We start from the raw sequence: 26,074 nt of genomic DNA on the forward strand, positions 1-26,074 counted from the left end.
AGTGATTGTGTTAGGGCTGGCGGAACGCACCAAATTATAAAATAATAGTAGATGCGTTCACAGCCCGGGGTCCACAGTGCAGAGGTGGTATACTGCTGCTAAATAATGGCGGGAGAATCTAGCGGTGTGTAACCAGTCACACGTGGTTTACGTCACCCAATGTGAACAGGGGCGAACTCTGTTAATGCACAGAGCCGCACAACCGCTGAACGTAGATGCCGGAGCCTGTTAAGCTCACAGAGCCCGGCCCAAAGAGCGCACAGTGTACGGCCACAGAACTCTACCCCAAGGACATGGGGTTAGAGTCCTTCTAGGCCCACTGAGCGCGCGGCGTCGCAGCCGCGAACACCGCTATAGACGCTGGCTATGGAGCACGTGCACTGAGGCGTGCCGAGTCCCTGGTGAGGACAGACGCCTGACTCAGCCTCTGACCTGCCTAAGCCTGGGCGCTAGCAGGCTAGGCTGCACAACACATGTGTACAAAGGGTAGGGGTTTCTTAATGAGTCATTCACCAGAGACAATCATACGTGCATACATCACTCACTCCACATAGTCTGTAAATACAGTCTTTTCCTAGCGCATGGCCGAGCGGCCATGCGAACCTTTTATAGCCGCGAGCGTGCGGGAGTTGCCTGGCTTCTCGGATGGGCCAATCCGAACAGGAGCAGGACCTGAGCACGTGACCTTCACTCCATGGGCATGCTCAGTGGCCCGACATGGGGACTTAGTCCCTGGAGAATCTCACTGCTGAGCAGCATGTATTGCCATAGCTGTGCCAGAGGTGGCAGCAGCAAGCAAACCCATGGAGCTGGTCTGGGCAGAGTGCCTGGACTGATGAGTTTGCTGAGCAACCTCCTCTGCGGCTGGAGAGGAATGGGAGACCGCTGGAAGAAAGGCTCAGGATTCTCGCTGTGCTGCGACAGGAATCCAACGCCTAACAGATTGTGAAAACAAATTATTTTTTATTAATAAATAAAAAGTGGGTTTAGGTTTGGCGGCGGGTGGAAGGTGTGACATTGTGGACCAGGGGTGTCTGGCTGGGATGATTGGCTAGGAGTGGCAGGGGAAGTTGTTACAGGGGAACTTAATTGGAGGATTGGGTCAGAATTATTGGCAGCAGATGTAACATTGGGGGAAGAGGACACATTAGGAGTAGAATACAAATTGGAAGGGATTGACACATTGAAAGGGAAAGAACCAAGGGAAGGTGGGGACAGACTTGGAAATGGAGACATATTGGGAGGTGAGGGTGGAGGTGGTGGGCAATGTTTCTTTCCAACTTTTCTTTTCCTGACTGTTTTGTTGGTTTTCCTGCCTTTTGTTTTTTCCTGTTCCTGGGGTGCTGCCCTCGGCTGCATGCTGGAAATTGAAGGCTGCATGGCTGCTGCACTCGGCTGCATGGTGGAAGTTGATGGCTGCTGAACTCGGCTACATGGTGGAAGTTGAAGGCTGCTTGGTTGCTGCACTCGGCTTCGTGGTGGAGCTGGGTACTGTAGGAACTGTCCTAATATCCAGTGGTGGTGGTGGTATATAGGTCACTTGCGCTGTCATCAGTTGTTGAGCAGACGGGTATCCAAGTCCTTGAGATGTTTGGAAAGGTTCTGGAGGATTCTGCCACTGTTGCTGTGCTGGCTCTTGTAGGAAACAAACTTTGTGCCTTCTGCTGATGTCGCCACTGCTGCAATGCCTGGCTGTAAGCAGCCTGGCATGCCTGCATCACGTTCATCTGGAGATCAGGTGATATGTTTTCCAACACACACCGCTCGATTGAAGAAAAAAGATGTTGCGCTGGTCTCTGAAGGTCGACTTACAGGCGGTCAAGGCGTCTGTGGGCTTCCTGGAAAAGTGTGTTCACCTGAGTGAACCCACTATCCAGTCTTTACAAAACCACCTTCATCCCATCCCGGAAGATCGAGCCTAAGTGAATAAACTCGGGCATGACTGGCCTCTCCCAGGCCCTCTGCTGCTGACGACAAGACCCAATAATACCAGTGGCAGAGGACTGGGAGAGGAGAAAACCAGATGGATCGGCTGCCTGTTCCCCAGCCTGTGAAGCCTGCCTGGTTGCTCCATCGCTGGTGGATGAATGGGATTGGGCCTATTTGTTGGCTGGTCGATGAGGGTCCACTCCAACTGAGGACGATCTAGGTTTTGTTGTGCTGCTCCAGGTTTTGTGTGGAAAATAAATTAAAAACATTAGTAAAAAAATGTATATAGTTTATTTAATAGTAAGACAACACAAAAGATACATTCGCTGAGCAAGCACAGGCCTCAGAAACGAAAGCCCCCGATGTAACCTGAAAAATAAGAAAAAAGAGTTAGATTATACTCACCCCGGCGTCCGGTCCGATGGGTGTCGCCGTCCAGTCCGACGCCTCCCATCTTCATACGATGCCGTCCTCTTCTTCCCTTCCTGTCGTGGCTCCGATGAGGGCAGAGCAGAATACTCCAGTGCGCAGGCGCCGGACCTCTCCCATCTCCCCAGCAGACCGGACCGGACGCCGGGGTGAGTATGATCTAACTCTTTTTTTCTTATCTTTCAGGTTACAACGGGGGCTTATCTACAGCATTACAGAATGCTGTAGATAAGCCCCTGATGTCGATGCCGGCAGCTCATAGTCCAAAAAAAGGGTGACAGATTCCCTTTAATTGCCCTCTTCTTTGTTTAGCCACATTGGGTTTTTCCTATTTCTTGTCCTTTTATTCCCACAAGGTATAAACCACTTACAGTGCCTGTATATTATTTGTATTCTTATTTCTGAGGACATTGTCCCAGTAAACCAGATTAAGGGCATCTCTAAGCTGGTCAAACTTTGCCTTCCTAAAGTTCAGTGTTTTTTTGACTCCCTGACAAATCCCCCTAGCGAAAGACAAATGAAACTGTATAATATTGTGGTCACTATTTTCTAGATGCCCTACAACCTGCAGATTTGTTATTCTGTCAGGTCTCTTAGATAGTATTAGGTCTAAAAGTGCTTCTCCTCTGGTTGGATTCTGCACCAATTGTGAAAGATCATTTTTCTTGGTTATTAGCAGAAACCTGTTGCCTTTATGGGTTTCGCAGGTTTCTGATTCCCAGTTAATATCCGGGTAATTAAAGTTCCGCCTAACAAGGACCTCATTATGGGTTGCAGCTTCATCTATCTGCCTTAGTAGTATACTTTCCATGATTTGTTATATTTGGGGTTTGTAGTAGACCCCAATGAGAATTTTGTTACTATTTTTCCCTCCATGTATTTCGAATCATATGAACTCGACATCCTCATTCCTTTCGCTAATATCCTCCCTTAAAGTGGTCTTTAGACAAGACTTTACATAAAGACAAACCCCTCTTCCTTTCCGATTTTTACGGTCCTTTCTAAACAGACTGTAACCCTGTAAGTTAGCTGCCCAGTCATAGCTTTCATCTAACCATGTCTCGGTTATTCCCACTATGTAATAGTTACCTGTAGATATTTCTGCTTCTAGTTCTTCCATCTTGTTTGTCAGGTTTCTGGCATTTGCGAGCATGCAGTTTTGAGGATTTTGTTTTGTTCCAATCCCCTCCCTGTGGATTGTTTTAGAAATTTTCTTACCTCCCTTCCAAGTATGCTATATTGGGTCTTTCCACCCTCGTATCCTTCATCCGTATATTTTTTGCTACATGTCTGTGTCTAACGTTTTTCTTCCCGCCCCTCTTCTTCTAGTTTAACGCCCTCCTGATGAGTGTAGCAAGTCTTTTGACGAATGTGTGTTTCCCAGGTTTGTTGAAATGTAGTCCGTCTCTGGCGAGGAGTCCGTCATACAGGTAATGCACACTGTGGTCCAGGAATCCGAATCCTTGTTGTCTGCACAGTCGTCTTAGCCAGTAGTTTGCATCAAGGATCCTGTTCCATCTCCTGGTGCCATGCCCGTCTACTGGAAGGATAGAAGAAAAAACTACCTGTTATTCCAGTTCCTTTACTTTCTTCCCCAACTCTTCAAAGTCCTTACAGATTGTCGGTAGGTCCTTCCTTGCCATGTCATTGGTGCCATCATGTATCAGAAGAAATGGGTGGACGTTCTTGGAACAGATGAGCTTTGGTATCCTATCGGTCACATCCTTGATCTTCGCACCTGGGAGGCAGCATACCTCTCTTGCGGTTATGTCCGGTCTGCAGATGGCTGCTTCTGTGCCTCTCAGTAGTGAGTCTCCCACCACTACCACTCTTCTTCGCTTCTTGACTCTACTTTTTGTTGTCACTTCTGGGTGTTGCTGTGTGCCCTTTTCTTCTTTGCTTGCTGGTAGTGCTTCATCCTTAGGTGTGCCATCTACGTCCTCCACAAGGCCTTGGTATCGGTTTCTCAGTTGTGTGGTTGATGATGTTTCTATGCTCTTCTTGCTACTTTTGGTTACATGCTTCCACTCGTCTGCTTTTGGAGGTTCTCTGACACTCTCTTCACCTTCTGTGACCAGTAGAGATGCTTCTGTTCTGTCTAGGAAGTATTCATTTTCTGTGAGTTTCAAAGTTGCAATTCTTTCTTTCAGACCCCACACCTTTTTTTCTAAAAGGTCCAGTAGTCTTCACTTCTGGCAGGTGAAGTTGGATTCTTCTTCTGTTCAATCTGTGAACATGTAGCACATGTTGCAGCTCACCATGTAGGTTGTCACATCTGCCATGTTGCTCCTAGATCCTGCTGACTTGCTGTGTGTCTTCCTTCTTGTGTAATCTGCTGTGTTTTTTCCTTCTTGTGTAATCTACTCAATCTGCCAAGCTTTCTTGCAATAATGTCCTAGCTTGGCAAGCAGCTGGTCCTGGCTGCACCCAATGATCTTCTTGCTGAGTGAGACTCTCCTCTTTTCTCAGAAGGCACCTGCAATATGCAAATTGTCCTCCTCAAGCTTAAATCCCTGGTTTGGCGATGCTTTCCAAGCAGCTGGTCCCGGCTGTACCCAACAATCTTCTTGCTGAGGGAGACTCTCCGTTTTTCTCAGAAGGCACCTGGAATATGCAAATTGACCTCCTCAAGCTTCAATCCCTAGTTTGGCTATACTTTCCAAGCAGTTGGTCTCGGCTGTACCCAACGATCTTCTTGCTGAGGAAAACTCTCCGCTTTTCCCAGAAGGCACCTGGAATATGCAAATTGTTCTCCTCAAGCTTCAATCCCTAGTTTTGACGTCACTGCCGTCACTACCATGCGCTGCTTACAAGCATAAATTAGCTGCTGGCATCGGAACAAAATGCTGCGAGGGCGCGTAGGGAAGGTGAGTAGGATGGTTTATTTTTTTAAATGTTTTTCTGATGGGGGCCATGCATACAAGGATGGGGATGAGGGGGCCACGCATACCAGGATAGGGATGAGTGGACCATGCATACCTGGATAGGGATGAGGAGACAATGCATACCAGGATAGGGATGAGGGGGCCATGCATGCCAGGATGGGGATGAGGTGGCCATGCATACAAGTATAGGGATGAGGAGTCATGCATACAAGGATAGGAATGACGAGACCATGCATACCCGGATAGGGATGAGGTGGCCATGCACACTAGGATAGGGATTAGGAGCCATGCATACGAGGATAGAGATGAGGGGGCCATGCAGATCAGGATAGGGATGAGAGGGCTATGCATATCAGGATAGGGATGAGGAGACAATGCATACCAGTATGGGGATGAGGTGGCTATGCATACCAGGATAGGGATGAAGGGGCAATGCATACAAGGGTAGGGATGAAGGGCCATGCATATCAGTATAGGGATAAGGAGGCAATGCATAGCAGGATAGGGATGAGGGGGCCATGCATATCAGGATAGGGATGAGGAGGCAATGCATACAAGGATAGGGATGAGGAGTCGTGCATACAAGGATAGGAATGACGAGACCATGCACACTAGGATAGGGATGAGGAGCCATGCATACGTGGATAGAGATGAGAGGGCCATGCAAATCAGGATGGGGATGAGGGGGCAGTGCATACTAGGAAGGGGATGAGGTGGCCATGCACACTAGGATAGGGATGAGGAGCCATGCATACGAGGATAGAGATGAGAGGGCCATGCAAATCAGGATGCGGATGAGGGGGCCATGCATACCAGGATAGAGATGAGAGGACAAGCTATACCATGCTTATACTCGAGTCAAGTTTTCCCAGTTTTTTTGTGGTAAAATTAGGTGCCTGGGCTTATATCTGGGTCAGCTGTTAAGGGCTAGCGGAACGCACCAAATAATTATGATGGTAAGAGGTGCGTTCGCAGCCTGGGGACCACCGTGCAGAGATATAACCTGCTGCTAGGTAATGGCGGATAATAGAACGCTCGGGTTACCTCACCCGGAGTGTACGAAGCGAACCCTGTTACTTCACAGGGTCGCACTAATATGAGCGCAAGCAATGTGGTCACACAACTCTGCCCAGAGGCACGGCGTCAGAGTCCTTCTAGACCCCCTTGCGCACGGAGCCGCTGCAGCGGTGCTAGAGAGTGATGCTAGGAAAATGCTGTGCCGTTAGCTGTCACAGGGTGCAGGGGATATACTTGTACCACCCAGAGGTAGGGGAGATTTGGCGGCACTATGGCGCTAACCTTTGTGCTTTGACTGGAGCACTGTGGCACATGCTTTGCCACCATGAGGCGCTGACTCAAGCTAAACTAATCCTAACACATACGTATCAAAGGGAGGGGTTATTAATTGAGTCAGTCACCAGTTCCATGCATCCATCATCACTCACACAAGTCTCAACAAAAGTCTATCTTAGTGCATGACCTAGCGGCCATGCGACCCTTTTATTGCAGCGTCCTTCCGGGACCTTTCTGATCGTCCAATCCGAGCTGGAGAAGGACCTGAGCATGTGACCTCCGATCTCCAATGAGACGGACATGCTCAGTGGACCGAAAGGAGGACTTAGTCCCTGGAGTAGCTCGCTGCTGACCAGCATGCATTGCTATACCTGGACCAGAGGTGGCAGCAGCAACCAAAGCCACAGTGCTGGTCTAAGCAGAGCATCGGGATCGGTGAGTCTGCTGAGCAGCCTCCTCTGCGGCCGGAGAGGAATGAGAGACTGCCGAATGCAAGGCTCAGGATTCCTGCTGTGCAGTGATAGGAACCCGACACCTAACAGGCTTATGCTCAACTATATATTGAATAGATTTAGAGTATTTTCAGGGTGCCAAATTAAAAAATCCCATTACTTTTATATACTGTATACCACTGTTTTATACCATTTCTGAACATGACACTTGTATGTAAATGTTATGTTTGCACTTATAGTCTGGGGCTACCATGAACCCACTACATGCACTCTCTGTATACAGCGCTCTATATGGCCTGTTGTAAGGACAAGCATGAGAACCATCATTCTGTGTGTGGTGTGATCAGGATACTCACTTTTTCATCATCTTCATAGTAACTCTTCATTTTGCGGTCGCTAGGATCCTAACGAGTATAATACACATGCAACGTTTAACTACAGACTTAGAACAGATGAACCAAGCTTATATTTAGTGTACAAATGCTGGTTAGTCATTGGGATAATTACAGTTTATGTTTCACATCTGGAGCTGTAATGACTAACCAGCTGTATGTCTAGGGCAGGCGTGGCAGACCGGTTTTTCCCCACAGCTGGTTTCCTTTCAGAGTCATTGAGTTTGAAATAAAGGATACTAAATGTTATTGGGCTTTCGAGTAACTGTGTTATGTGAAGCTTTACAAAATAGCCACGGCTTTTTTTATGGTGTGGGTCGGTAATTTGCAGTGTTAAAATAAATAGGAGGAAACAAACAACATATGCTACGGCTCTTCATCAGAAATCCCTTCTGCGCAGATTGGCTCACCAGTGGCCAGCAGATGATGGCACATGTATGTGTGTCCGGGGAATTATTTTATTTAAGTGCGATGTTTGAGCCCAGTCGAAGAAATGCAAAAGTTAAGCTTAGGAACTAATGTTATGTCGTGCCACAAAATCCAGGAATTAGCTAAGGCTGTATCAACATGATATGATGCCATTCAAAATACCATGAAAACCATTTCACTGCTGGTATACGAACAAAATGGGCTAATTAAGATTTTCTTTTTAAAGGCACAGGTCACCACTTTTAAATTTTCTAATCTTGGTAGCGTAACATATAGACTCCCTTGTTAGGACTTGAGATACCTTTAAGGGCTGGTGTTCAGAGAGGCTGTTCATTTCTGATAACACAGTTTGCAAGAATACAGTATATATAATACAAAGATAAACGGTATGCATGTATAAATAGCAATGTAAAATTAGTATTATGCAATATATAGAAAATACCCCATTTACGCTAAATGATGATACGTCAGGCCTGCATTCTGATGGCTACTGTTATTTTAATCTTTCCATTAATATGTTGTCACATTGTTATGGTATATCATGGTAACAGTAAAATCTAAATATTAGACCACCAAATCCAGGTCTACAGCACATTAAACTGGAATGTAATTCATTCAGCTGGTTAATGATAAGTCTCCACCACGCTTGGGTACAGTTTTATGGCTGACACAAGTCATGCAGTGTTGGGAATGCAGTAGAGCTGCCCACAGAGCCGAACGAGAGAAAATGAAACCTTTATTGTTACATAAATGTGCGAGTGGGAAACAATTCGAGAAGCTCTGCTTATATTATGCTACCATCACAATGCCTACTCTTGTCGTTTTAAATCTATGTATTACGTGCCTGCCCACACACTTCAACACTATCTGTTACAGTCAACAACACATACACTGTGCATTTCACAAGAGACACTATATCAGCCAGAAAATAAATGTAATTATCTTCTATATATTGTATAGAATATACTGTACTGTGCAAAAGTTTTAAACAGCTATCGAGAGAAATGCTGCAAAGTAAGAATGCTTTCAAAAATAGAAGTGTTAATTTATTTTTGTCTCATGCAAAATGCAAAGTGAGTGAACAGAAGAGAAATCTAAATCATATAAATATTTTGTGTGACCGCTCTTTGCCTTTATTAACAGCATCAATTCCTTTCACACAGTTTTTGAAAGAACTCAGCAAGAAGGTTGCTCCAAACATCTTGGAGAACTAACCACAGATGAAATCCTTCTCTCTATGTAATCCAAGACATACTCAAAGATGTTGAGATCAGGGCTCCATGAGGGCTCAAGGCTCCATGAGGGATGTGTCATCACTTCCAGGACTCCTTAGTCTTCTTTAATGTCACAGGTCATTCACCATGACAAAACTGGCCACACCAAAGAGACACAAAGTTTTACTGCATCAGTAAGTTCCCGCCCAGGCAATGATTTTAATGTAGACTAGGGTTTCAAGATGTGCTGTTCGAGCTGTTTTGAAGAAGTAGCCAGAAATAGGCAACATTGAGGACTGTAGACACACTGGTTGGCCAATGAAACTTAGTACAGCAGATGAAAGACATCATTCCTACTTCCCTTCAAAATCAGAAGTTGTCTAGCTGTAATATCAGCTTCGAACTAGCAGGTGGCTCAGTGGATATCACTGCAGCCTTGCAGTGCTGGAGTCCTGGGTTCAAATCCCACCAAGGACAACATCTGCAAGGAGTTTGTATGTTCTCCCCGTGTTTGCGTGGGTTTCCTCCGGGTACTCCGGTTTCCTCCCACATTCCAAAGACATACTGATAGGGAATTTAGATTGTGAGTCCCATCGGGGACAGTGATGATAATGTGTGCAAACTGTAAAGCGCTGCGGAATATGTTAGCGCTATATAAAAATAAAGATTATTATTATTATCATGCCCAAATTGCGGCCAAAAAGTCATACCTGGAAAGAAGGCCAAGCAATTCAATCATGCACATAAACATAGGAAGTAGGATGTAGAAAAATGACAGCAGGTGTTATGGACTGATAAGTCAAAATATGAAATATTTGGCTTGAACAGAAGGTAGTTTGTTCCCCCAACTGCTGGAAAATGGTACAATATTGAGTGTCTGCAGGCAACAGTGAAGCATGGTGGAGGTTCCTTGCAATGGTGAAGCTGCATTTCAACACATGTATTTGGAAATTTGGTCAAGATTAATGGTGTCCTCAATGCTAAGTGATACAAGAAAATACTTTTCCATTATGAAGCACCATCAGGGAGGCATCTGATTGCCTTAAAATGTATTTTGCAGCAGGACGACTTCAGACTTACAGCTAATGTCATTAAAGTGAACCTTGCAGCAGGATTGTGCTCAGTAAATTACAGACTCTGTCAGGTTATCACTGTTATACTGAGTAAAATGATACCTTGGTTGATAAAATCCGTCTTGTGGTTGTTGTTTGTCATTTGCAGTTTTAAGTTAATGAGATTCTTGTGCTTCGGGCCGGCCTATGGGCAAGACTTTATATGGTGCTCTGTTCGCATATTCATCCTTATGGGCTTATGACAGGTAAGCCCCCCCCCCCACAGCCCCGTCCTGGAGCACGAGTATCTCATTAACCGAAAACTACAAATAAAGATTAAACAACAATCACAAGACGGATTTCATAAACCAAGGTATCATTTTACTCAGTATAATAGCGCCGACCTGACACTGTCTCTAGTTTATTAAGCACAATCCTGTTGACAGGTTCCCTTTAAGGAAAGCGACAGAAGAATTTGCACAAGCCTACATCTACAGAATATCTGTGATTAGTTCTCCAAGATGTTTGGAACAACCTCCCTGCTGAGGTTCTTCATAAACTGTGGGCAAGTCTACCTTCTAGAATTGATGCTGTTTTGAAGACAATGTGCTATCACACCAAATATTTGGTTTAGATTTCCCTTTTGTTCACTCACTTTCCAGGATGTTGATAGTTTATTTTTATCAATTAACACTTTTATTATTAATAGCACACTCACTTTGCTGCATTTTTCCCACACTTGCCTAAAACTTTTGTACAGTACAATATATAAATAATTCCCTATTGTAAATTAAAATTAGAACTCACCAGACAGTGGCCATTTATAAAACATGAATAGAACATGTATGTGATAAAAGGATGTCTAAATGAGACCTTACTAATATTTACAAAAATGTGCAGTTTAAATGGACTTGGAATGAGGACTTGAAATCCACAATTTTGCTGTAGATTTTTACCATGGAATTCAGTCTTTGCAATGCAGTGTCAAACCTGCAGTATTTCCACAACAAAATCCACAGTAGTTTTTACAGATAAGAAATGAGTATTTTCAATCCTGTGTGGGCAATAATTTAGGGGGCAGCGATGTCTTGTAGAAAATGAGAAAGAAAGAATGGAAGAGAAGAATGAACAGACTCTTGGGGATGTATCCATGGAGAAACATATAAATCGCTCTCTATTTTAGAGCGAAGATGCGCTCACAGGCCGGGAGTATGCATAACTCATACACACCCTCCGATTCCGAGTCAGAAACCGGTGATTACCCGGAGCGCACAGTGCATGCTCCGGGGGGATTCATAAGTCTGCATTCACACAGAGTGACTGCAGACCTATTGATTTGGATCGGACAACCCCTTTAAGGAGAATCTTTGTCCTTTTAGATGCTCCATTTTCAGGTAACAGTCAAAAGTTCTTTATCATCTTCATATTGTTACACTAGTAATACAGATTGTTTTACACACATGTATTTTTGTCATCATAATACAGATATGTAGACAAAGATGCTAATGTCAATATATTAACCAGCACAACCCAGCAGTAAAGAAATGTATATTCAGGGAGGATGGAGTATCTGGGTCGACGTGCTCGGCAAAAAGAATTATTCCCATCTTGAACATTTATAACCTTTATAGCTATAATTTTGTATTTGCTAGAAATCAAGCGAACAGGGATATTTTTTACCTCTGTTTGTCAGTCCCCATTAACTTCAGTGGTTTTTATGCAACTCCTGCAGTCGGAACCACAGTATATTGGTCAATAGGGGTCATTTGACCACCAGTTCTCAAGTGAGGCCCGATAGGGGCCAACAGTTATGAGAATCTTAATGATAGAGCTTGTTTCTTGAACCAAGACTATGAGTAGCTTCATATTGCTTTAAATCTAGGCCTTTTTACTATTTCACATGTATTCATAATCGTCTAAGCCATTAATTTCCAGCCAGTGACTTTAGTAAGTGGTCTACTGTTGCCTTTCTGGACATCACTGTCGAGACTATATTCACATCTGCGTTGGAGGCTCCCGAGTCTCCATCACAAATTATGTACGCACAAAAAATAGCACTGCCTGCTGTTCAAATTTCCCTTCAAAATGACACACCTTAGGGATCTAACAGGCACTGATGGCGTATGCCATGCGACAGATCGGGGACTGCATTGTAGTTTCAGTTTTAGATGAAAACCTCAGAACAGACAGGAGCTGTATTGAGAAGTATGTTCCAAAAAAAAACACTGGAAAGAACCTCAATTTTTTTTCTGCACACACTAGAAATGTACATCCCTTTAGAATTAATTGTCATGATTTAGGTTGAAGTTGCTGGTACCACGTCCTCTTTTAACATCTTAAACAACACATTGTTTACTGCCATTAAGCAGTGACTTAAGTCAGCTGGTATTGAATAAGGGAGTGTTCATCTGTTATTTTTTTCCTCAACTGGAATTGTATAGAAGAGCCAAGACTCGCCAATGCAAGTCAATGGGTATGAGAAAAAAAAAAGATGACCCATGACCATGCGTATGCCATCCGATTTTTTTTTTTCTCACACACATCTAAAATGAACCACAAAATATCATCAGACAACTACAGCAAATTCACAGTCACTACCATCAGGATGATTACACAGCCACCCCAGAAAAGGCGCATTACATTAGAAGTGCCAATTCAGGCGCTATGCCCGGGTCTTCCCAATTGCTGTGGCCAAAAATCAAAGCTGGCATCAATCCCTGGAGTTAGTAATGGAGAGGTGTCTGTGATCATACACCGCCATTACTAATCCAGTAGTCAAAAATAACACACAAAAAATTGTTTGACAAAAAACACTCCCCCACACTCTCCCTGTTTGACCAATTTATTAATAAAAAGAAGCCATATTGGTTCGTCATAGTCCTGGGAATTCGCCATAGTCCCCTGAATTCGCTGTAGTCCTCAAATGGATACCTGAAAAACATAAAAAGATAGAAATAAATACAAGACACTGTCCCTCTTTCACAAACTTATTAAAAAACAAAAAGGTCCCACGCAGGTCTGACGTAGTCCACGGCGTTCCCACTACATTCCCCGAATTCGACATTCAAAGGAGTCTCGTTCAGATAACGAAGCTCAATAGGCTGTAGGAGCAGCCACTCCAGGTCCCGCTGCACTCCGCGAGACCCAGAGGCTGTGATGATCGGTGATGTCAATAGCTACACCTCTCATCATAGTCTCAGAATCTCACAGAGGGCAGCGTGACTCTGCGACTCTGTTGAGTAGTATAGTTACTGACGTCATCACTCGTCTGAACTATGACTCCATGAAACCCAGCGGCTTTAAACAGTGGTAACATCAGTAACTATACCCATTATAATAACAGTATCAGTATCAGTAACTATACCCATTAGAGTCACCAGGTCTCACAAAGAGCAGCAGGACTCTACGACTGTGATGACCGGTGTAGTAGTTGCTGACGTCACCGCTCATTACAGCTGCCGGGTCTCATTGATGCAGTGGGACCTAGACTGGCTGATGCTACAGACTTTTTTTTTTTTTTTAATAAATTGGTGAACTATAGGGAAAGTGTGGGGGAGTGTTTTTTCAAATAATCCAAGTATACTATTTTTTCTGTGTGTGTGTTTTTATTTTTGATTATCGGGAATGTCTGAAATAACATCTCTCCATTACTAAACCCAGGGATTGATGCAAGCTGTGATTTTTGGCAAATCACAGCTGACATCAACCACAACTACCGTTATTGGTAAGAGCTTGGCAAAGTGTCAGAATTTAATCTGGGACCTTCCCAGCCTGATAATATCAGCTCACAGCTGTCTGCTTTATCTTTACTGGTTATCAAAAATAGGGGAGACCCCACGTGGTTTTTTAAAATTATTTATTAAGTTAAACTAGCCAAAACACCCTTTAGTGCCACTTGAGAGACACTATCTACAGAACATCTGTCTATCTATTCTATTTATCATCTATCATATGTCTATATATAAGATTGCTGTATTAGCTTTGTGAACTAGCTTTAAAGAAGTTGTCCACTATTTGGACAACCCTTCTCATCATACCCCACGCTTGGACCCAATAAAATAAAAACATTTATACTCACCTTGCGTGCCAATACCGTTCCAGTAGTGTATTCACTCGTGTTCCTGGGGTTCTCGTGTGGTGTTGTGACACATGACACAGAAGGCATCACCATCCCCACCTTCATGTGAATTGAACATAAAGAGGAAGTGAGAGATCAGCTGCAGCCCTGACTTCCTCTTCATGTTCAATTCTTACGAAGCCGGGGCCAGTGACGCCAGCACTGATTGGAGGCCGAGCTCACGTGTCATAAAAACTGCAAGACAACCCCAGGAATGCGAGTGCCGACACAGCTGGAAAGGCGCCAGCACGTAAAGTGAGTATAAGCTTTTTTTTTATAGGGTCAAATATTTAGATCAAGAAAGGTTTGTACTAGTAGTGGACAGCTTTAAGTTACATAAAGTATTACAGTATTTAAAAGATTATGTTAAAAATAGATTGCATACGCATGTCATACAGATGTCATATGGATGCTAGATGAGAAAAAAAATCACACACTGGCATAGCACTCGCATGACATTCGCCTGACACTCACCAACTTTTCTGGCTGAGAATCTGAGTGATTTTATATACGCAGATGTGAGCGAACCCTTATTCACATTATTGTACTATATTATATCATGCTCACTGCTTACTTATACTAATTACTAATACACTAAAGGATGTTCAGATTTTATGAGGCAAAGCCTGAACTAAGTGATTAGACAGAGGTATTGTAGCATACCATGCTAAATAATTATAAAAACAGTTTTTGGAAAGAGTAAAATGTTAAATTCCAGTAACAACCTTATTTCCCATCCATAAGAACCTCGATTATAAAAATTTGGTATTATTTTCCCCACATTGTGTAAACTGTAATAAAAGTGAAATCATTTTCCAAAATGTGGGTGAAAAGCTGAATGTACGTCAAAATGGTACTGATGAAAAAGTACAGCTTGTCGCCCAAATACCAAGCCCTCATACAGTTCCTACGACAGAAAAATAATAAAGTTATCTCAACAAATTACGTCACAAAATCAAGCAATAACATTTGGTTTTGTTTTTTTGTTTTTTTAAATCTGCAATAAAATAGTTTTTTTTTATTCTTTTCACCGCCCTCAAAAATGGAAAACAGATTTTAAACCATTTGTTGTAGGTAGCCCAATGGCAACAATAAAAACTACATAACATTCAAATAATGCATCTCATCTCGCAAAAAAAACAAGGCCTCATACAGGGAAAAAATTAAATTGTTATGGCTCTTGAAAGTCGTAACATAATTGCTAAAACTAGTAGTAAGTGGCCAAAAGCCATAAGATCTTGATGCAAAAAGTATATTTGGAAATTACCATATTTTGTGGATTATAGAGCGCAGTGGATTAAAAATCGCACCCCAAATTTTGTAGAGGAAAATAGGAAAAAACATGTTTTAATTAAATGGTGGTATTTTTTATAATCCACTTTTACGGTAGCTTACCTGGGGGGCAGTGGTGGTGGAGCAGGATCCCAGGTGGTAGGGTTGCTGCTGCAGGAAGCTGGTGGCAGCAGAGGTAAGAGATCCTGCCGGCCACAGGCTGGTAGGAGGTGGTGTTTGGCGGTGCAGGGGCTCCGCCGACATTTTGTGAAAGCCTTGAGCCCCTGGACTTACCATGCTTTTCAATGCTGTGGACTCTGGGAAAATGGCCACTGGAGGCGGCGCATGCAGAGATTGAGATTTTGGCACCAAGATCTCATCTTCTGACCTCTCGTCTCCCGAGATCTGAATTGCGCATGCCTCGTCATATACAGACGTATACAGCTACTGGAGGCAGATACTCAGACGTAGTTGACTACTTACGAAAGTGATGAATGTTCGCTCTGTCGGCACCATTATAGTCTATAGCCCTGTTTAGTACAGGACACTAACGTTCCAGTACGAAAACCAAACTTTTAAGTTCGGGATCACTCATCTCTGTTCATTATCAATATAAAAGCTATTCTGATGTGCGGCAAAATTACATATCAGATCTGTTTTCACCCACATCTTGGCTGTGCTTTGGCCTCTATGTGTAGACTCATCCTTGGTGCATCCTATAGATTAGTTATCTTAAAGGGGATAGCCATGGCAATGCTTTTCTTTTAAGATATTAAAGCTTTAAATCATGCATGAGAAAACAGACTATGGCTGGTTTCACACTTGCGTTTTTTTGCGCTGTTTTTTAGCGCACAAAAAACCGCATGCGTTTTTTTCCCTATACTTTAACATGGGTGCGCTTAGGTGAGCATACACATGTTTGTACGCGTTTGTATGCACATGCGTTTTTTTGTAGTGTGCGCTCAGGCGCACAAAATGCATCCTGTGGCATTTTTTGTGCGTCCGACTTGCCCCAAAAAAACGCATGCGCACGCAATGCGTTTTTTACAGCAAAACACCCATTATAGTCTATGGGTGCGCATACGTGCGCATTGTAATGCGCACGTATGCACAAAAAAAGCATGCGTTTTTTTAAAAAAAAGCCCACAAAAAACGCACACAAACGCATGATGCGTTTTTTTCATGCGTTTGTGTGCGCAAAAAACGCGCAGCAAAAAAACGCAAGTGTGAAAGTAGCCTATGAAAAGTTAGACCAATTTCCGCTTTCAACTTCTTTCTTACTCTGTTTGAGATGGAAGTGAAATTGTTTCTAGCAACCACAAAAAAAGAACTTTTAATCACATATCACCAGAGACGTTTCCTTGCTCCTTTCCCCTTCTTCTCACAAATAGGCAATTCCTGAATGCTGAATGAAAATATAATGGAGCCATGCTGGTTTAAGTTATGTGTTGTGCAACCCAGTCACTCAGTTCTGTGTTAAGTGCTTATCACTGCAGTCATAATTCATTGCATGCTTGAAGAAACTGGAGATCAAAGCGAGAGCTGGAAAACTCCACAGCCGGCTGCAGAACTATTGGGCTTATATCAGTCAATTTAATGAGGAATGAAAGCAGCATGGAAAAGAGGGTGAGAAGCAGAGATTCCGAAAACCAAAAGTGTGGGTGTAGCCCAGCAGACTGATCATTTATTAATGGCCGGTTATTTATGATTCTGTTCCATTATTTTTCATTATCAATTATCTACTATAGTGCCAATATCTCTCTTTGCAGTGTTCAATCAGAATTAGATATAGGATTATTGAAATAGTTACATAAATAAAATATTTTAGCAACAGCTTACTAATATAGAAGCATTGCCCATCAGGCAACAATCTCAAGAAGGACAAAGTATTAGCAATAATTCAGAAGAATTTCCATGTAATAGAAACATGCTACAGCATATATAAAGCTGGATATCCACAAAAGATATATTGCCAATTGATTGAGGTGAGATCAGCCGCCAATCTAATATATATGATATATTGTTCCTGCGGGACTTAGGCATTGCCAGTGGTGTCAGACAACGGCTAATTCACCTTTCCTCATTAAAGCAGAAGTGAATTCTCAGCTGAGCCTTGTGTCCATTGGGCAAGGTTTAGAGTTAAAAAATGTGTACTCACCCATTCAATAATTTTTATTACAGTTCCACTTTCCTACACATCTCCATCATTCTTCTGTTAACCTGAGAGTGACAGCTCATATTATATATATTATAATATATATATATATATATATATATATATATATATACAGTATATATATATACACCGTACAGACCAAAGGTTTGGACACACCTCATTCAAAGAGTATTCTTTATTTTCATGACTATGAAAATTGTAGATTCACTCTGAAGGCATCAAAACTATGAATTAACACATGTGGAATTATATAATTAGCAAAAAAGTGTGAAACAACTGAAAATATGTCTTATATTCTAGGTTCTTCAAAGTAGCACCTTTTGCATTGATTTATATTCTAGGTTCTTCAAAGTAGCACCTTTTGCATTGATTACTGCTTTGCACACTCTTGGCATTCTCTTGATGAGCTTCAAGAGGTAGTCACCAGAAATGGTCTTCCAACAGTCTTGAAGGAGTTCCCAGAGATGCTTAGCACTTGTTGGCCCTTTTGCATTCACTCTGCGGTCCAGCTCATCCTAAACTATCTTGATTGGGTTCAGGTCTGGTGACTGTGGAGGCCAGGTCATCTGGCGTAGCACCCCATCACTCTCCTTCTTGGTCAAATAGCCCTTACACAGCCTGGACGTGTGTTTGGGGTCATTGTCCTGTTGAAAAATAAATGATGGTCCAACTAAACGCAAACCGGATGGAATAGCATGCTGCTGCAAGATGCTGTGGTAGCCATGCTGGTTCAGTATGCCTTCAATTTTGAATAAATCCCCAACAGTGTCACCAGCAAAGCACCCCCACACCATCACACCTCCTCCTCCTTGCTTCACGGTGGGAACCAGGCATCTAGAGTCCATCCGTTCACCTTTTCTGCATCGCACAAAGACACGGTGGTTGGAACCAAAGATCTCAAATTTGGACTCATCAGACCAAAGCACAGATTTCCACTGGTCTAATGTCCATTCTTTGTGTTCTTTCGCCCAAACAAGTCTCTTCTGCTTGTTGCCTGTCCTTAGCAGTGGTTTCCTAGCAGCTATTTTACCATGAAGGCCTGCTGCACAAAGTCTCCTCTTAACAGTTGTTGTAGAGATGTCTGCTGCTAGAACTCTGTGTGGCATTGACCTGGTCTCTAATCTGAGCTGCTGTTAACCTGCGATTTCTGAGGCTGGTGACTCGGATGAACTTATCCTCCGCAGCAGATGTGACTCTTTGTATTCCTTTCCTGGGACAGTCCTCATGTGAGCCAGTTTCTTTGTATCGCTTGATGGTTTTTGCCACTGCACTTGGGGACACTTTCAAAGTTTTCCCAATTTTCCGGACTGACTGACCTTCATTTCTTAAAGTAATGATGGCCACTCGATTTTCCTTACTTAGCTGTTTTTTTCTTGCCATAATACAAATTCTAACAGTCTATTCAGTAGGACTATCAGCTGTGTATCCACCAGACTTCTGCACAACACAACTGATGTTCCCAACCCCATTTATAAGGCAAGAAACCCCACTTATTAAACCTGACAGGGCACATCTGTGAAGTGAAAACTATTTCCGGTGACTACCTCTTGAAGCTCATCAAGAGAATGCCAAGAGTGTGCAAAGCAGTAATCAAACAAAAGGTGGCTACTTTGAAGAACCTAGAATATAAGACATATTTTCAGTTGTTTCACACTTTTTTGTTAATTATATAATTCCACATTTGTTAATTCATAGTTTTGAAACCTTCAGAGTGAATCTACAATTTTCATAGTCATGAAAATAAAGAAAACTCTTTGAATGAGAAGGTTTGTCCAAACTTTTTGTCTTTACTCATATATATAGAGCAACATTTTCCGGCCACCTTGAGACTCCACTTCAGCTCTGCCTCAAATCCTCGAACTTTACACAGTCTCTTGCACCACAACCTCACCAATCACACATTAACAGTTCCCATCTAAGACCATATCACATACATAATCATCAGCTTTTGTTTTGACTGAAAGATTTTTTTAATCCTCCGTCACAAGGTACACTCTTTTGCCTGGGACCCTCTCTACTCTGAGTAACCAAGCCTGTACTCTTTTTAGGTATATTTTTTATTTATGTTTCTTTAAGGGAATGTGTCACGTACATTTTTTAAAATGAACAATAATACCATGTACAAGAGACAAATACCATCACACCATGGCCAGACCACATATTAGCACCACATAGTGACTGAATAATACCCCATACAAGGAACAAATACTGCCACACCATGATCAAACCACATATTACCAATACATAGCGACCAAATAATACCACATACAAGGAACAAATACCGACACACCGTGACCAGACCACATATTGTCACCACATAGTGACTGAAAAATACCACATAAGGATATGTTTTTGACTGCAATCGGGAGGATATGTTTCCCATCTGCGATCCAGAGGATATCGTGTGCTGTGTTTTGCTGTGAGTTGAGCATTAAAGAGTCTTTTGTTGTGAAACTTTCCTGGGTCACTGCCTCATCACTGATCAGCGTGGATACCGCTGCACTACTTATGGTGTGAGAATGTGGGCAATGTGAACTGAGGCATACCCCAAAGCATGCTGCATGTCAGTGAGCAAGCCTGTTGGAAAAAATGGAGGAGCTTTTGAAACAGGTGGTCCTCATGCAGCAGGAGCTGCAGTTCCAGCAGTAGGAAGAGGCGCTGCAGTTCCAGCGGCAGCAACAAGAGGCGTTGCAGTGTGGCAGCAGCAGGAGCATCAGTGGTGTAAAGATGAGACCCCTAAGGTGACGGGCGAACAGTGGTGTCAAGAAGAGACCCCTAAGGTAAGGGGCAATCAGCAGGTGTACCAGTGATCCTTTGCAGAGTCTCGTATCGCCAGGTCTCATGCGTATGACTCATTGCAGTTGGTGGAGGAATAGCTCCAGTCTCAGACTTGGACCCCGGCCCAGATGATAGAGAACGTGGTGGTCGACCGGCTGGTGAAGGCTCTGCCGGCCACCATGCAGCGTTGCGTGGGGCAATGGGACCTGGGCACTCTGGACCAGCTGATAAGTTTGATTGAGCGGTATATAGCCCCTCAGGACTTTGTACAGGAGCATGGGAAAAGTCCACAAACCTGTGTTGAGGCTAACCTGGACCGAGCCCATAATGAGGGGGTAACCCGAAGTGAGGGTGACAAAGGTCCCATTTCCCCAGCCCCAGGTGTAGTCGTGCTGCAGTTTTTAAGTGTTGGCGGTGTCAAGGGCCCGGACATGTGACTGTCAACTGCCCTCTGAAATCTGAACCCATGAATTGCGGGTATACTCGCCGTGTGTCTATGTATGCCCAGCCAGTTTGTACTGCCACTACGGGCAATGCCGACGGCGAACTGCTGCTGTCCCGGGTACTCGTCAACAGGTGTTAAATGGACGATCTCCTGGACTCAGGGAGCATGATGACTTTAGTCCATGGGTCCCTTGTTGCCGGGGACAACCCCAAAGGACGTAAAGTGGAGGTGATGGGTATCCATGGGGAAATCCGGGAGTACCCAACCGTGGAGGTTAATTTTTCCACACCATGTTGGGACATTAAACATGCGGTGAAGACCCTTCCATATGGGACTGTGTTGGGAAGAGACTTGCCCCTGTTCTAGTCCCTGTGGGAGACCAGGGTTAACCCTCCCAAGGTAAATGCTATTCCAGGCGCGGAACCCGAAGATCCCGAGTCAGGGATATCTGCCACAGGGGTCGCCAACCTAGGGAGTGTGACCCCGATAGGCTTGGCTGCAATCGGGAGGATATGTTTCTCGGCTGCGATCCGGAGGATATCGTGTGCTGTGTTTTGCTGTAAGTTGAATATTAAAAAGATTTTTGTTGTGGAACTTTCCTGGGTCACTGCCTCATCACTGCTCAGTGTGGATACCGCTGCACTACACTGGTGAACACAGAGGGATCATTTGCTTATTTGCTGTGGTCTACCTGTATAAACAGACTATTAAATGACTGACGATCGAAAAAGGTTTATCGATCATTGGTCGTTTAGGGCCACCAGTTGCTCAGTGTAAACGGACCCTTAGTAAGACGGCAGGGCAACAATCTTTGCAAACTGATAAGAGGGGGAAGCTCCTGCTGCAGGTGTTTATTTTACAAAAAAAGACAGGGTTGAGATAAGCACTAATTTCTTTATTTCTCAGCTTTATGGTATTTGCAATATGATACAAAGGTAAATCAAAGGAAAGAAAAAGATTACATTAGTGTTTTTTATGTTTTGTGAATTTTCTGTGTACGGAATTGTCCCAACTTAGCAAATTATAGCAAATATGACGTGCAGATCTCTGTGGAGCTTACCACTGGGATCCCCACTTATACTGAGAGTGGGGCTCTGAACTGCTCCATTAGAATGAAGTGGTGGTCGCCAATGTTACATCTACTGTCTATGGGGCTGTGATATACACCCACGCCATACAAGCAAAGCATATAAAAGCTTATCTGAACAGTGGGGTCTGTGGTCAGATCCCGAGCAACTCACCCATTCTTTGAAGGTGAAAACCCATTCACTTGGGACAACCCCTTTAAGAGCAACATTGCATCATACTGATTTTGACTATTTATAAAAGGCCAAAGCTTACGGCTCCACTGACAGTAATGAGTATTCAATATAAGTAAAATTGCCCTGGGATGGGAAATTTATAGCTCTACACGTACTTAATTATGTCACTATCAATTTCCCCAAAGATAAGTTCTTGACTATGGGCCTGCACTAGGGTATGATGATTTCAATCATCTGTTTAGCGCACTACCTAAATCACTGGCAAACATTAACAATGAGAAAGTGGAACTTGTCCAAAACCAAATTGATTTGCTGCGCCACGCACGATTTCCGTCAAACACGTCTGGAGTAAGTCTTCATGCCCAGTGCTATGATTTACGCATACAATTACCCTCGATTCTTTTATGGTTTGCATTAATACTTTAGGAGGTGTCTTAGATCAGGAGCCATACCTTACCTTCATGTTAAAGATGATATGGATTTATGAAGACATTTCATAGAAATCTGTTGAACTCTTAGGGCTTTAAAAGGAAGTAAAAATATTCCCCGTGGGTCCTAAATGCTGTTTAACAAAGTGTTTTCCCAAAATATGATTTTTGTATTTTGTAGACTAGAATTACATAGAAAACAATTCCCTCATGTAATCTAGTTTTATAGAGAAAAAGAAACAACCGTCTGATAAAGCAGGGAAGTCACAGAGGTGTCCAGACCCCAGGGGCTACCTCTCTAAATGGCCTATATTGCTCCATCTGCTGCTCCACAGGCACAATACAGGCTGTCCAAATTATTTTGCACAAGAAATGTGGGAGGAATTCTGCGTGTTTTCCCTGCAGTCTCAGAAGCTTATTATTAGGTTATTACTGTGTACGAAAAAAAAACAATAGTTTGTGTGTAATTCCCTAATAATTGAGCCTATTAGTATTTCTCTGCAGCCATTACAGTCCCTCAGTCACCTCTGCAGTCACTCCAGCATGGTCTGCTATCTACAGATAGACCACGGCGGGCGGAGGAGGGGTAGAATTTAGGGACATGGGTCCAACTCTGTCAATGGACATTTACTCCTCCATTAAGTGTTTTGCGTTTATGAGTAGATGCTATTTACGTGACAAAACAATTTTTGACTTTTTATTTTGCTTTTTTTTTTTTTTTTTAACCTTTTTAAACCTTTAGCTAAGGATTTAAACATGCAGACTGTAAAATCTCATATATGTGTATAGGTTAGTAGTGTTTGCTTCTAATGTCTGCATTAATGAACGCACGCATAATATATACGACTTCTCCAAGTGATGACAAAAAATGAACAGCTTTAGCCAGCACTGAATTGGCTTTTTGTTGTTCTGATTAACACAATTGTTCTCTTTGCAGTTAACGTTATTATAAGGATTAATTGGAATATTCGGTTTCTGCTGCACAGTGTGTCTGCATTACAGTGTTCCTCTACTGACACCTTGTGGATTTTGTTAAGAATACACAACAAAAGTAGCAAACAAGAGTTTCTAGGATCAGAAAAAGATAAACTGAAGGTCATTTAAATGTGGATGGGCTTTAAACCATTCTTGACTGGGCGATTTTACATTTTTGTGCATTCTTTCTTTTTTGAAAATTACTCTTACACGAATCATACCAAATATAATTTTAAAAGATTTTACACAACGGTGCTCCCCTCTAACCGTTTGTCTTAAATGCCGCTGTTAGAGATTGACAGCAGGATTTAAAGCTTAACAGCAGGAAACGGAGCCTGGATGATGTTACATTCAGATGCCGGCTTTGTAACACAGCAAGCATCTGCCATGATTGATGCAGGCTCAGCTCCTGAGCCTGTGCCATGCAGAGGTAAAGTTCATTGGACGTTGGGGTTAATTGCAAATACAGCCCATTAATGAGTAGTGTGATTTGTAAGAGAGTCCTTTTTGCTGCGTTCCCTACTTGCTGCGTTCTCTCGTTAGAATGTGTATTGACAGTGCGCTCTCGCCAACTCATCACTTTTCATTAGAGCTTGTGAAGGAGCACACTATCACTGTGCATTGAAAAGAATATTGCACAAGAGTGCTCATACTAAGCATGCATCAGAATTAACAACCAACACATGCTGAGTGGGTGCGCACAGAGGCTGCAGCAATAACCACAGCCTCTGTCCCCTGATGACGTCCCATTTGAGTATCCCAGCATACACTGGGGATTTTCAAGTAATATGTCATCAAAAGGTAGGTAAAAAAAGAATGTAAAAAAAAATAAAAGCATATTAGAGAGGAATAAATAGGAAATTATATATTAAATTGTATATTAGAAAAGCAATTAGATTATTACACTTAATAAATGGACATTTAGGATTAAAATCAATGTTGGTTTTGGACCAAGTCTTTAAGAATATATGGGATTGCTGTTACATAAAGTATATAACCAGTACTTGCCAGAAATTCCTGCAGCTCATCTAATGAAGCTGTAGGCCTCTAGGCAGCAGACCAATTTTCTTCTTGTCTTTTCGTCAGTTTTTGAGGTGCATCAAGTTCTAGGTAATGTCACTGTTGACACAAATTTAAGGCACTTCTTAGTGATTGTCTTCAAAGTGTTCAATGGTATATGTAATGTGTTGGGGAAAAAAATACCCTCCTTTTGACTGATAACTTTCAACAATGAGATCCCTTTGCTGCCTTTTCTGTATTGTAGGTTACTTAAGGACCATGGCTTTTGTTGCAAAATGCAACTAAGAAAATGTCAGGTGAATCCCACTAGAACTGCTAAACTGTCAAAATATAACATCAGAATAACTTTAAATGAGAGCAGCTGTGTTCTGACTGCTATTTAAAGCGAACCTGTCAGTTGTTTTGGCCGCTATAAGATGTGACCACCTCCTTTCAGGGCTTATCTACAGCATTCTATAATACTGTAAATAAAAATGTTTTTTTTAAACTCACCCAGGTGGGGGGGCGGTTCGGTGCAGTCCGGTCTGATAGGTGTCGCAGGTCTGGGTTCGGCGCCTTCCATCTTCTTGCGATGCAGCCCTCCTGCTTGCTTCATGGCTCCCTGGCATCACGCTCCTGCGCAGGCATTCTTATCTGCCCTGTTCAGGGCAGAGCAAAGTACTGTAGTGCGCAGGCGCCGGGAAAGGTCAGAGAGACCCAGCGCCTGCGCACTGTTATGATTGAGTCACCGTAGGAGGCAAAAACAGAAATGCTAGCTAAGTCCAGAAAACCAGAGAAGTTGGCAACTATCAGATTGCAGACCCCTGAACCTATCAACACAACTAGCAGTAGCCGTGGGGGGTTCCTACGATGACCTAGACCCCTTGATCACAGCCGGAGAGATACATAGGCCTAAAGAAGGAAAGGGGAAATCTAACTGAACCAGAGCAGACCCCAAAGCAATAGGCAGCCCCCACATATAATGACGGTGAAGCAAGATGAAAACACTTACACAGACAGAAAGACAGGCTGAGCAAAGACGGGGCCCAAAAACTACCTAGATAGGAACGAATAGGAAGGCTGCTGTCTGCAATCTGCCAAAACCCTATCAGAGACAAAAGCCAACAAGCTGATATAAAAATGGCCCTGAAGCAACTAAGCTTCAAAAACTAAATCAGCACTCAGGTACTTTCAGAAGACAGAGTTCACGGAACACTGCACACTCCAGCAGGGAGTGGCAGAATCCAAAAAGCAAGAAAAACAAAAACAAATCTTAAATGCAAAAAGGCAAAACAGAAAACTTAGCTTTAGGAGAGCAGGAATCAGACTGGTGTCCAAGAGTCCACAGAGAAATCACCCGCAGGGCAGAAAGGGCGTAGGTTGCCTTAAATCCAGTCAGAGACTCCACTCAGCCAATCGTCTTCATTAGTCCCAGGTGCCTGATAATCAGGCTCACTACCTTCCTTCACTAGAATAGGGAGTTCACCAGGCCTCAGTGACGGAGGGGAAAATGAACTCACAACAGCGCACTGTAGGAATTTGCTCTG

General features: G+C 43.1%; 1 protein-coding gene across 1 annotated transcript in view; it reads left to right on the top strand.

The window, feature by feature from the left end:
• MOB3B (MOB kinase activator 3B) overlaps positions 1–26,074 on the top strand; it is a 122,349-nt gene that overhangs the window by 88,752 nt on the left and 7,523 nt on the right. The window lies entirely within an intron of this gene.

The sequence above is a fragment of the Dendrobates tinctorius genome, unplaced genomic scaffold, assembly GCF_039654945.1.
Source record: "Dendrobates tinctorius isolate UK_male_01 unplaced genomic scaffold, ASM3965494v1 ptg000134l, whole genome shotgun sequence".
Taxonomy (NCBI): Eukaryota; Metazoa; Chordata; class Amphibia; order Anura; family Dendrobatidae; genus Dendrobates; species Dendrobates tinctorius.